At 39.4% G+C, this 14,645-nt stretch overlaps 1 long non-coding RNA gene across 1 annotated transcript in view; it reads right to left on the bottom strand.

The window, feature by feature from the left end:
- Nucleotides 1-274: 274 nt before the first annotated feature.
- The window catches only part of LOC115075415, a 98,896-nt gene continuing 84,525 nt past the window's right edge, over nt 275-14,645 (bottom strand). The window contains exon 5 of the long non-coding RNA XR_003852497.1: nt 275-371. This is a non-coding gene — a long non-coding RNA (uncharacterized LOC115075415). The remainder of the gene's footprint in view (nt 372-14,645) is intronic.

The raw sequence follows: 14,645 nt of genomic DNA, 5'->3' as shown, positions 1-14,645 counted from the left end.
CTCTTTACACATTGCAAAATCATTTCTACACAAGGGACTTTATAAGCGGGCTATCTAGGTACACAGTGTAGCTCCATATTAAAAACGTTCAGTATGTCTACTAAAGAATAAGAGGAGCATTCTAGTTAGACCATCGTAAGAAATAGATGGGCACTCATACCTGTGAATAGTGTATACACGTGTGAACAATATTAGTGCAGGAGATAACACATTAATACACATCAATCTTCCGAAATGATTAATGAAGTCATTTCATTTTCAGTGTAAAACTGCATGACTTTTCACAGTTATTGTTGGAAATGATAGCATGAGGAGCTGAGAGCAATTTTATTGCTTGGAGGTTGCTTATTGAATTGTATAAAGCCAAGCGTCTAGGGAAAAGAAAAAAAAAAAAAAAAAGAGAAAAGCAAGTTGTTTCTGATTTACAATTCTTTTAATAGATTATCAGTTCTCATCACTGCAAAATGTCTTTCATTTGACTCCACTGAACAGAGCCCTTCTTACATCAATAAGACATAAAGCACTAAATTGGAAAGGACTTCAAATGCAAATATTTCCAGTTTTTCTTCACCAACTTCTAGAAAACTCATTTATCAGAAATGAAAAACTCCAGACGCAGGAGCCAATTAATACAATTTCATTGATATTTTTAGGAACATAAACATTCTACAGTCATGCTGAGGGCAATAACCAAATGGCCTGTATTAATGCAAAGTCCACAGGTATATTTTCCCCACTGGCTCTGCACCAATAATCAAAGCAAAAGTATGCAAAACTTTTGCTTTGATTATTGCCCCAACTTAACCTTAGTAAGCCATGCAGCAGCTCTCATCCTGTGGCCCAGTATCTAGGGAAGCAGATATCTGAATTTCGCCAGCAAAAAGATGGCAGCTATAACCCAGACTGTGAATGCGTATTGCTAGAGGGGCTAAGTAGAGATTAAACAATATAGGATCAAATGTAGACCCTTGAGGGACCCCACATCATAGAGGTTTTTGGCTTAGACAACTGTGAACCCCATTTCATTCAGCAGGAACGATCAGCAAGAAATGACGAAAACCATGATAGAACTGAACCTTCAATACTCAGTTCTAACACACATGATAATAAAAGCTGCTAATCCACGGGGGTCAAAGGCCACACTCATAGCAATGAAAATTATTTTAGTGCATCTTATTCACTGTCAGCCTTAACACTAATCACATTAAAAAGAGCAATAAGTACTGTTTTAGTACTATAGTTCCATCTGAACCCAGACTGCCCGTGGATGGTGAACATTCATTTTCTCTAAAACACTGGCTCGCTGCATTGCTACTTCCTTCTCAATTAACTTAATAAAAGGAAGATTTACAATGGGCAGGAAATATTGGTATAGAAATAGTTTTAAATAAATCTCAAAAGAGTTAACTCAGGTTTCTTAAACAGTTTAGAAAGTAAAGAACCTGATAGTCTTATGGGTAATTCTTTTTCCCTAAGCATCTTTTCCAGACCAAGTTAAAGGTCCAAGTTAAAGTATGGTTTCCTGAATACAGACTGGCAGAAGGACTGGCTGGAATGCAAACGTAGCACTATTCATCAGCTCAATAGGGGAAGAGGAAAAGCATCTATATTACATCACAAATGCACAGCCCTGCCCCTCCCCACCCATCTGCCACGTGCAATGAGACTGCATAACTTGCTCTGGTTATGGGAAGACATTATAAGTCAGTATGTGCAGGCAAGAGGAAGGTCACAGCCAAGCTGGGAAGTCTAAATGCCGCAACTGCCTTTCAGTTCTCTTCTGCAGAATCTAACTTTCTTGTTTCGCTATACCATCGTATGTGCAACTCTTTCTACCTTACATTGTTCTCTTTTACCCTTGTTTCCTACATCTTTTCAGGTGTGTAGACAGACCATGTAGCCCCCTCTTTAAGCAGCCTGACTCCTCCAATCCAATATTTCTTCGAAATGGAAGAGATGGTCCTTATGGATAGGTGTGGAACTGTATGACCTGCCTATACTCCAGTTTTCACTTCCAGTGCAATGTTTTGCTTTGTTCTGGAAATCTCATCAGGATGCTTTCTTATTTCTCTTAACTTCTTAATTCTCATTTCTCTTTCAGCCACCCTATGGCATACTGGTCATTTTGTGCTAAGGACAGAGAGAGAGGAGGGGACTGGTGCTCATCAAGGAGAGAAAGTCTCTCTCCCTTCCTTTCACCACCCTCAAGAAATGCTGAGAGGGATCTGCCAGCTCCCACCAAGGAATTAAACCCACAATACAAGACAAAAAAATACAAACTGTAACTTTTTAAATTATTTTCAGCAAAATGAATATTTTGACTATGAATATATACTCCTCCTACCCACTGTCCCTCCCTAAATTCTTCACCTCCCATTTGCCCGCACCATCCCCGATTATGATATTTTAATTGATTTTATATAATAGAATTATCCATTGATCAATTTAGAATTTGTATTCCCACTCAGCACCGTTATTGTATTATTTGCTCTATGGTTTTAGTGTTGGTTCGTAAATATTTTTAGTTACTTCAATTTCATTATTGTATGTTAAACTCTAATGGATGGTCCACGGTCTGTACAGACTGTTTCTCCGTCAATCCTGTTATTTGTAATTAATTCTAATTCTAGTTAATAATGTCAATTGTAAAGCCTGTTGCTAAGTTATTATTAAATGTAAACCGCAGTGATGTATATCCTTACGTACTGCGGTATATAAAAATCTCTAAATAAATAAATAAAAATAAATACAAAGCTCTAACCCTCAAGAACTGAAACAAAATCTGACTCATGCACTCGACTCTTCCATTCTTTTTCCACTCCCATACCTCCATTTATCACACCCCATCGACACAATCCCAGTCAAGACTCTCAAACTCATCCCCGAAATCATCTCCAAACCCATCGCAGACATAATCAATATCTCACTTGAACAAGGCATCTTTCCCGACACCCTAAAATGTGCAATAATTAAACCAATCCTCAAAAAACCTCAACTCAACCCCTCTGACCTCTCCAACTATAGACCTAGCTCAAACCTCTCCTTCATATCCAAAATCATCGAGAAACATGTGAACCTCCAACTCTCAGAGCACCTAGAAAATCACAACCTCATGTTCCACAACCAACATGGCTTCCGAAAATCCCTAAGCACCGAAACCCTCCTAGTATCTCTCACAGACACAGCTCTGAGAGGCATAGACGCCGGTCGCTCCTACTTACTCATCCTACTGGACATCTCTGCCGCCTTTGACACCGTAAACCATGACATTCTCATGACACGACTGGAGGAGATCGGCCTCAGAGAAAACACCCTCAACTGGTTTCAATCTTACCTCTCCAACCGATCCTACAAAGTTCAACTTAACAACTGCGAATCAGATCAATACCCACTCCCTCACGGAGTTCCCCAAGGTTCCTCCCTCTCATCAACCCTGTTCAATATATACATGCTCCTGCTTTGCAAATTCCTCACCAGCCTGAACCTCATTTTCTACATCTATGCAGATGACATCCAGATTCTCCTCCCCATCAAAGAAAGCTAACCAACACCATCGCACTCTGGGACACCCTTGCCACCCAAATAAAGAACCTCCTCTCTCAGATCTCCCTCTGCCTCAACGACAAAAAAACTGAAATACTACACATAACTAACAAATCCTCTACTAGAACCGACAGTGACCTCTCCTCTAGCCAACCACACACCCCCCTCACCAACGAGGTCAGAAATCTCGGCTTCACCCTCGACTCGGATCTCAATATGAAAAAACACATCAGCAGGACAATCAAAGAGGGCTTCTTCAAGCTTCTTCAAGTCCTAAAAAAACTCAAACCTCTCCTCTTCCACCATGATTACCGCACTGTGTTACAATCCCTCATACTTTCCAATCTAGACTACTGTAACTCCCTCCTCACCAGACTGCCTGCCTCCACATTAAAACCCCTCCAACTGCTACAAAATGCAGCAGCCAGATCACTCACAAACATCAACCGCTCAGCACACATCACCCCTATACTAAAAGAACTCCACTGGCTCCCCATACCCCACCGGTCACAATACAAAATTCTCACCTTACTTCATAAAACCATCAGCAACCAAAACATCAAGTGGACAAACGACCCTCCCCAACCACTCAGCAGCCAGAAAAATCTGCGATCTCAAAACTCAGGCCTTCTTATCATCCCTCCCCCGAAACTAGCACACCTCTCCTCCACCAGACAACGCACCTTCTCTGTAGCGGGCCCCACACTCTGGAACAAGCTTCCCCCCCCAACTCAGACTGGAACCCTCCCTCCACTCTTTCAAAAAGAAATTAAAAACCTGGTTATTCCTAAACGCCTACCACCACCCCACCTAACCCCCCCCCCCCCCATTTAACACCCTCTGTCTCCCCTGCTCAAATGTTTATACTGAAACATGTGCCCCCTCAAGACTCTCCGCCACTCGATTATTTAAAGCTTGTTCCCTTTGGGGGTAATTTTCAAAAGGAGTTACATGCGTAAATGTAGCTACTATTGTAGCAATTTTCAAAAGCCATTTACTCAAGCAAAGTTCACTTATGTGAGTAAATCCTATAGGCAAGTCAATGGCATATATTGTAGCAACTTAGTTCCAACCAGTTATTGTTAAATGCAAATTTTTTGTTACATTGTATACTCAGTTCCAACCAGTTTTTTGTTAAATGTAAAATAGTACGACCCTTGTCATACTATTCCAATTGTTGTTATGTGAACCGATGTGATGTACACCAACGAAAGTCGGTATATAAAAGCAAATAAATAAATAAAATAAAATTTAGCTGACTGGCACTCAAACAGAGGTATCCCAGGGGCTGCTCTCCATCTTATTTGCAACATTTTACTAAGTGTAGGACTGTGAGCCAGTCCTTGTAAAGAGACCAAGGCTGTACTTGTACTTCAAATGTGCACCAGCTCCCAGTTCGACGCCAAGTGAAACAATGCTAGTAATTCTACGCTGCAGAGCAGCGCACTGTGAAAACCTCTGATAGGGTGACAATCAGCTGGGAGGGTGACAATCAGCTGGGAGGCACGAGTAGACAGGTACACTGTGGGGGTAGAGGCATTTGTAATGAAAAAATACTACTCACATTGCGAATGGTAGTTTTTGATGTTGCTGTGTGGGGTCATTAGTTAAAGCTGTATGTAAGCATGGAGAATGTATGCATGTGTTGAGTGTAGCCCCGATTCTGCATGTAGAGGAGAGTGGATGTTAAAATAGGGTACAAATAAGCTACTTGAATTAAATCAAGCTAATGCCTCCTCAGCATTTGATTCCTAAGATCAGATTGACAATGACATAGCTGAAAACTTAAGTCCAGTCCAGATGAAAACTATTAAAAAAAGAAAGGAATACCTCTAAACAAAAGAAGCCATGGTACAATGATGATTTAAAACGCACTAAACAGTCCCTTGGAAAATTTGAGAAACAATGGCAGAAATGCCCGTCTTCTGAATCCCTAGGAAAATATAGATTTCTAACAAAATACCATGCACTAATTAATAAAGTAAAAAAAGATTACTATGCTAAACAGATTCCTGGGGTAATATTTAATTCTAAATTTCTCTTTGAAGTTGTTAAACACTTAATCAAGGACCATCATCCTCCATTTCGAGAAACTATAACTTCTCAAAAGACATGTGCAATGAATATGCCACTTCTTTTTTAGATAAAATCAATAGGTTGAAAATGTAATTCCCCACTTGTTCACCAACAAAAACACCTGAAGAAACAAATGGTCTGGCTAAATTGACCACATTCGACACAGTAATCTTGAAATTAGTCAAATCATTAATAAAATTAGGCCTGCTATTTTCGCACGTGACTAGTTCCTTGAAACAAGTACACAGCATGATCACTCTGACAAGCGCAACCTTAATTAATCATTCTCTCTCAGAAGGATTTGTTCCACATGGGGCAAAACAAGCTGTGATAAAACCAATCCTAAATAATAAAACTGGTAGACGACTGGGTCAACAATCGTCCAACATCCAATTTGTCTTTTCTCTCAAAAATACTTGAAAAAGCAGTGTTTTCTCAACTTGTATACTATTTGGAAGACCAAGATACTCTCTACCCAAACCAATTTGGATTTAGGAAACATTGCTCAACTGAGACTTTACTTATCTCATTAATGGATCCTGTTCTTCGTGGATTTGATGCGAATGAATTTTATTTTCTTGTGCTAATTGATTTAACAGCCGCCTTAAACAATGTGGACCATACACTGTTATGCCATCAGCCGAGCAATATTGGGATTGATGGTAGTGTTCTCAGATGGTTCTCTTTCTTTCTATCTAATAAGACATTCCAAGTCAAATTGGGCAATCACATATCTGATACCTTCCATATTGATACAGGTGTCCCTCAAGGTTCAGCACTCTCGGCAGCACTATTCAATATTTATATGCTCCCTTTGTGTAAATTACTGGCAGATTTAGGAATTACCTTCCTCTTGTACGCCAATGACAAAGTTTTACATCCAATTCTCCAAATCTTTTGAAAATATGGCATCGACACTCTCAACCTATATGAAAGCAATACAGCAAGAACTATCTCAACTTAAACTAACATTAAACACTAAAAAACTGAAATCATTTGATTAAGCAGAAATTCTGGGTAATTTTCACATTACTCCCTTAGATCAAGAACGGGATTTAGGAATCCAGATAGATGAAAACCTTACTATGAAAAGGCACATAAATAAATAAATTAATGTAGGCTAAGCCAAGCTGCGTATATTACATCGATTGAAACCTTTACTAACTTTCGAGGACTTCCATACTGTTTTACAAATTCTAATTTTCTCGAACATAGACTATTGTAACTCCCTATTGCCCACCCTTCCGCATGTCTCTTAAAACAATTACAGTTATTACAAAATGCCTCAGCAAGACTTGTAATAGGAACAAGGAAATTTGATCACATCACTCCCTCGCTGATATCACTGCACTGGTTGCCAGTACAATCCTGAATCAATTATAAATTATTAATGTTAATATTGAAAATCATCCACTCCAGTAATACCGACCTGATAGGTGTGATACTACAACTATACACACCTCAGCGAACATTATGATTTCAAAACAAAAGGACTATTGACTGTGCCTACAATACGGAGTACACATCTGACACAAGTAAGAGATTGTGTATTTTTCATAGCTTTGGAATTCTCGACCTCAGATGTTACATTTGATACCAGAAAGAAAGAGATTTAAACGTGAACTGAAAAAATGCAAATAACCTAACTTAAAAACATCAAAATGCAGAGAACATCAGAATGCAGAGAACTACAACAAGAAGGGCAAAAGATAATTGAAGACTGAGTAATAAATTAACAAGAGAATGTAAGTATCTTAAGACAACGTACTGACTATTACGTGAAAATTGTTAAATTATAATTCTTGTACTACTAGCCTGATGTCTTAGACCTTTAGGGGCGGATTTTAAAAGCCCTGCTCGCCGGCGCGCCTATTTTCCATAGGCCATCGGCGCGCGCAGAGCCCCGGGACGTGCGTAGGCCCCGGGGTTTTTCGAAGGGGGCGTGTCGGGGGCGGGACCAGATGACGCGGCGTTTCGGGGGCAGGGTGCGGTGTTTTAGGGGCAGGACCGTGGGCGTGGTTTCGGCCGGGGCATTTCAGGGGCGTGGCCGCGCCCTCCGGAACCACCCCCGGGTCGAGTCTCGGCGCGCCAGCAGCCCGCTGGTGCGCGTGGATATACGTCTCCCTCCGGGAGGCATAAATCCGTGGATAAAGGTGGGGGGGGTTTAGATAGGGCCGGGGGGGGTGGGTTAGGTAGGGGAAGGGCGAAAGAAAGTTCCCTCCGAGGCCGCTCCGATTTCGGAGCGGCCTCGGAGGGAACAAAGACAGGCTGCGCGGCTCGGCGCACGCCAGCTGCCCAAAATCGGCAGCCTTGCGCGCGCCGATCCAGGATTTTAGAAGATACGCGCGGCTACGTGTGTATCTTATAAAATCCAGCGTACTTTTGTTTGCGCCTGGTGCGCAAACAAAAGTACACAAACGCGCTTTTTAAAAAAATCTACCCCTTAGTTAATATGTATTAGGAACATCTCAACAGATTTATATTAATCCCTGTTCTGTTGATTTATAGTATGAATGTTACTTTTGTAAAGCACTGTGATCATTATTTGGATTGATGGTATATAAAATATCTAAATAAATACATAAATAAATAGATAAATTGAAGAAAGTGGTATTGGCTGTTAAAAAATCATTTTTGCTACATGAAAATGCAACCCTTGGACTTTTATTTTTATATTTGTTACCTGACCCTCCCATGGTATATTGATAGAGTAAAACTACATGGCTTGTTTCTGCTAGATTTCCTAATTTTGTCATTAGAGAAAACTAAATAAAAGTGATAGAATCACTCCTATTGACTACAATGGGTGCTGCAAGGCTGCAGTAAGGGACCCTGCCAGACATATACCTGCCCTGAGCTGGCGTAAATACGCTCAGGTGTCACTGCTCATAGAGCTGAATAAAAACAACATGAAGGGTTAATGTTATAAAAAAAATATACTCAGTTCTTAAATTAGGTGTCTAAATTATAGGCACTTTAATTTAGATATTTTCAGCTGAAATTATAGGCCTAAATTTTCAGCTCAAAAATTCACCTTATTAGGTCCCTAAAACCTAAGATTCTAAATTTAAACATGGAATTCATTTGCCTATATTTAAGCGCCAAACTGTGTTAATGCATGTTGGAGCTAATTTTCAAAGCATTCCAAGGGGGTTGCATGCATAAAATTAGCATATATACATGGAAGCAGCATCCACATGCATACATGATGTTTTAAATTCCCCCACAGTTATGCACGTATTCGCATGATCACATATAACAGCAAGAATGTACCAAATGGGCAGGTTTGAGGCATGGTTTGTGAGTATACACATATTTTATAAATAAATTACACTGCACTTTGAAAGTGCAAAGCAGTTTAACTTCTCTGGAACTGGACAGATTTGCTCCTTTGAGCTTCCTGCCAGCATCAGGGGGGGGGTTGGGGGGAGGAAGATGAGCAGTGACATGGTTCTGAGGTCCCGCCTCCTCCATAGGTCAACTGACTCCCTGGCTGACACCACCCTCCTTCATAGAAGGCTGCCTTCAGCACCCCCTGCCTGGAGGACCTGCCCAAAGGTTGTGCTCTTTTGTGCACCTTTTAGGGTGCCTCACTTGGTGCAGCTTCTGTTTTTATTTTGGCCATGTGTTTTATGAGGATATTATGAGTAGAGTAGCTAGTTTTTATAAAAATGTGCTCATCAAGGAAAGGGATAATTGGAAGGGAAGGGTCTTATGAGATTTCAGTGATTGAAGGACAGGATCGATAAGCCTCTAATGATGTGTGTGTATATCGCAAGCCCTGACAAAGGCCTCTTTCGCAGGGATCGGCTTCATCAGGGGGAACGAGCTGAAGTTTAATTGGTAAAACTTGTATTCCACAAATTACAGGGTAAATAGTGTTGCTGACTATATAATTCAGAAAAAAACGGCAAAGCAGCATCATAAATTGCCAGTGAAATTGTTTTAACTTTCAGCTGTTTGTTTTTAGTTCATTGCCTTCCTTCCTTCAACCTTCTTTGAAAGAAATCGCAGGGAGGTCTTTGTCAGGGCTGGCGATTTCTTGGATTATTTTCTACCCTGGCAACGATTATAAACCCCAAACAGTCTGCAAAACTGTGAATCAAAATAGACAATCTTTTGGGAATCACCCTAAGAGCTTCCACAATGGGATTTACAGGTGCAGTTCTTAGTATGCATCTTTGAAATGTCAATCTTTGGGACATTATTTTAATCTACTCGGACATTTGACCTAAAAGATTCTCTGACATTTCTCAGCTAAATAAAATTTCTAAATTATAAGATTTTGTAACACTCATTATGCTGTGATTTTTATTTTATTATGTTAATTTTTTGGTTTTAGGGTAATAAATGTTATGTTTGCACAAAAATTAAATAATTAAAGAACAAAAAATATTTTTGTTTTTCTAACACTTTATTGTTCCCTTTCTTTTTTCTTTTGTCATGGATGGAAGTAATCAGGGATTTTAAGATTTTTTCGCAGGGGAGTCTCTTCCAAACTTGACAGTGTTTCTTGAGTGGTAAAGGTATTTCTGCAGAAGATTATTAATATAATTAATGGTTTAGGCAGTATGCTTGTTAGGCAAGTACCCAGTATAAAGGGGCAAGAAAGGATTGCTTTTTATGTTCACTTCCCTGAGAAAGGTCTACGAGTAGGCAAAACTGGGGAGGGGGGGGGGCGGAATAGTTTTAATTTACAGGGAATACTTTGTGGTTAAACACATTGACCACGTCACAGTGATAGGAGTAGAATTTCTATTCTTGATTATGATGGGCTCCCTTCAACTTGGTATTTTATTATATCGATCCTGTTCACAGGCTAAAAAAACTGATTGATAATAACTTCCTGGCCTTAATAGCTGATTCTATGCTTGTGTCATCTAATCTTCTGATGGGAGATTTCAACATACATAGCAAGCCCGACTTTTCAGGTAGAGAGACTCAGTTTATCCTCAGTATGATGGATAAGGGCTTTATACAAATTACTAATTCTCTGAAACTCAAGGCCTGCGTGACTTGAGCCCCAGTCTTTTATTTATGGGATGTAGAGGACTCAAGTGTTTCTAGCCGTTAATACATCAGTGCCATGATCTGACCATTACCTGATCTCATATTTCCCATACTATGAACATTAGTGTACATAGCTTTCCAGATGTTAAAGTTTTCTTCCATTTCTTTACAAAGGTTTAAATGTTAATATTCAAATTGGAAATCACATCCAACAGAGTCATTTAAACCGGATTATTTTCATGAGACCATCATATATTTTCGGGCTTAAGATATCACTACTCGTAAGTGTCTCACGAAGATAATCCAGTTTAAACACCTCCATTGGATGTGGTTTCCTTTTTTTTTGTTTGTATGATTTACTACCACACAATATAAAAGTTATATTGTTAATGTGTCAAAATATTTAAATTGGGCCATGAGATTCTCAGGAGCAAGGAGTCGCTCACTATTTTATAATGCTTTGATTAGAAGATGACATGCATGAATTACATGTTTCTTCAAAAACAAACTATTATCCTTCTTCTAGAATTACTTATCGGTGTACAGGGATAATTATTCCTGAAGGGAAAAATATATTCTTAGCACATTTCATTATCCATCTGCTGACAAAGTGTAATGAGATAAGTTTACCTAGCCTAGATTGCTAAGATTTGTGAACACAAGAATTCTAAGCTTCACTTAATGATTAAACACGCCTATTATATCTGGCCTATTGCAATAATAAAGCCTTAAGTTTCAGGTTTAGTGTTTAGAGATGTTATCGGATCTGTCTTTAAACATCTCAGACAGCTTACAGAATAACTGTTACGTTTGACCCAAGAAATCACACAATTTCTGCCGTCTTGGTAGGTTTCCTTGACTGCACAAATAGAAACACCACCATACTGATACAACAGCAATAACTACATGATAAGCATAGAGGGTTCAATAAGAGCACAACATATTCAGTGTATTTCAACACCTTTCCCATCCAGGCACTATCAGCAGCTTTATTTGGTTGTCAATATCTCGGCTCCTTGATAAGTGAATAACTAATTTTACATGACTCCACTGGCACAATGGAGGGTAAAATCAAGGATACATTTATTTTTCTAACTTGGATTTGAATTCAGCAAATATAATAGCAAAAGCTATGCAATATTACCCTTCTGGCTATTGACCAATAAAATATGCCTGAATCTTGCCTCTCTGGCCTCACCTGATCAACAACAAAAAGCAGCAAATTTGGAAACAAAGATGAACAGAAGAGGATGTGGTATCTGTAAACAGAACCATATAGCAGAAAATCATTACTATTATAAAAATGATCACATAGTTCAGACACACACGGGCCATTGGCCGCGCATTTTCCCTTACCCCCTTATTCAGTAAGGGGCTGAAAACGCGCGTCCAACCTGCCGAACCTAATAGTGCCCTCAACATGCAAATTCATGTTGATGGCCCTATTAGATATTCCCGCGCGATTCAGAAAACAAAATGTGCAGCCATGTGCACATGGCGATATTAAGTCGGAGGTCCCGAAGGGTAAAAAAAAGTAAAAAAAAAAAAAATTGAAATCGGCCCGCGGCTGTCGGGTCGAAAACTGGACGCTCAATTTTGCTGGCGTCCGGTTTCCGAGTCCGTGGCTGTCAGCGGGCTCAAGAACCGATGCCGGCAAAATTGAGCATCGGCTGTCAAACCCGCTGACAGCCGCCGCTCCGGGCCAAAAGGAGGCGCTAGGGACACGCTAGTGTCCCTAGCGCCTCCTTTTGCCCGTTTCTACTGCTGGGCCTCATTTAAATACTGAATCGCGGGCACAGGCGAGTGGCCTGTGCGTGCACCGGGAGAGCGGGCATTTGCCCGCTCTCCCATGGACTTTACTGAATCGGCCCGACAATTTATTTATTTATTTATTTAAAACTTTTCTATACCGTCGTTTAGTAATGCACCACTACAACGGTTTACAATTAGGCACGAAAAAGGTTTGGTTTGGTTTCTAAATTATCCATGGGGTGCCAATATTTTACGGTTACATAGTTCAATAATATACTCTAAATGAGAAGTGGGTTGGAGTTACTATTTATATGATTGTTGGGATAATCATATATGTGTATGCTGTTTTTAATTTAATATTTAATTATGAGTAAAATAATAAAATAATTGATTCTGCTTTTTTATATAGGTGACTATCAGCTGTATGTATTTGTTGTTATTCAGCAACCTCATTGTGAAATGCTTTTTTGAAGAGCCAAGTTTTTAGGCTTTTCTTGAAGAGTTTTAATTCTTTTGTTAGTCTTAGGTCAAATGGTAATGTGTTCCATAATAATGGTCCTGCCAAAGATAGTGCTCTCTCTCTAACATGTGTCAACTTAGCTGTTTTGACTGAGGGTATGGTTAGCAGTGCTTTATTGGTCGACCTGAGATTTCTTTGAGGGACATGTAATCGTATGCAGTGTTTAGCCAGTCGGCATTTTCAGCTATACTGACCCTCTACGAGCCCTTAGTTCTTAAATTTGGTTTTAGTGATATCAGAGATAAGGGACTAGCTGTAACCAATACAACTGTATTTTGGTTAATTTGTTTATTCAAATTGTCAACCCTTTGTAATTTGCCTCATTCTATAAATACTGATTCGTCATATGGCTGACTTTTTTTTTTTTAAACACAGGTTAATTTAGATTTAAGAGAAGAAAATAGTGTAGGACAGGAAACAATTAAAAAGGGAAAAACCAGAATGGAAATCAAAGATAAACTTTGTTTTCTATTAACTATACTGTTCTGCATTAAAAATTATTTTTTAGAGAAGATTATCTTGCATGCGATGTTAGAGCAGAGAGATCTATACAGAAGTGCAAAGCAATAAAGGGCTCAATTCACCCACATTCAGAAAAGTTAACAGCCAAAATGTATTTGCTGCTTCAGGCAAACACATTTATATGTAGTCTACACATTTGTAAAGGGCCATTGAGAGGCCATGTACATATTGGAAAAGCTGAAAAATCCCTTATATTCAGGGTTTAGGCTACCCTGCTTCTTCAGCATGTAAGATGTTACAGCTTCATTACAATATTCATGAGGTTCATTGTTCCTTTCCAGACATGCTGACATCAGCAACATCTGGAACAGGGCAGAGGAAGTATATATAACATTCTCTTGAAGTGACAGGTATCAGTGCAACCTAAAGGGCAAGCAGCAAAAATTTTGCCCATACTTCAATCTCGTTTAAACACACTCTTGAATACATGGCCTGCTCTAAAGGAATCACTGGGAAAAAAGTAACAAAATACCTGGACACAACACCTCTCCATCTAACTAAAAATAAAAGCTTGCAGTAGCTTAGGAAGATACAACACACGTGTTAGGGAAAAAAATCTAGCCCTTTTGTTAAACTAACAACTCACAAGGGCATCTTCTACACAGTTTTTCAACTTCTATTTTTACATAGGGCAATCTTCAAAGGCATTAATCCGGGTAAAACAGCCAGACTGAAAATTGCTACTCCTCAAATGCAACTGGACATGCGCACAGTTTCTACAGCACGCATATTTGCGGGCGTTTAGGTGAGGGGAGGAAAACAGTGTACATACATTCAATTTTCAAACCTATGCATGCTATTTTGTCCTTCTTTCCCTATGCAAATATACACTGGGTACAATGCATGAGATGCCTATAGTGTGCATATTGTGTACATTTCTATTTTAAAACTGAATAAGATACGCAAGTTAAAACTGCCTACATCGCTTGCAGATATATGAGCAGTTTGGAAATTGCACCTATAATAAATGTGCATCAGGTATTACTTGTCTGTTACCATGGCCAAAATGGTCTTGATATTGTCACCATAATGTTGGTCGGCACTAGGTCAGTGCATTCTTACGTGTTTTCCTTCCAAGTACAAATGAAATCCTATTTATTTAATTGTTTTTTAGCCCTCTTTGTAATGACCTACTTAATAACGAGCTATGATATGATTATTGAATGTTCCAATACCTACAGACGTGGCACAGCTGATCACTATAAGTCCAATTGCTGCTGAA

The sequence above is a fragment of the Rhinatrema bivittatum genome, chromosome 13 (genome assembly GCF_901001135.1).
Source record: "Rhinatrema bivittatum chromosome 13, aRhiBiv1.1, whole genome shotgun sequence".
NCBI classification, from domain to species: domain Eukaryota; kingdom Metazoa; phylum Chordata; class Amphibia; order Gymnophiona; family Rhinatrematidae; genus Rhinatrema; species Rhinatrema bivittatum.
Note: the sequence above shows the minus strand (reverse complement) of the source record. Positions and strands in the feature narration are given on the sequence as shown.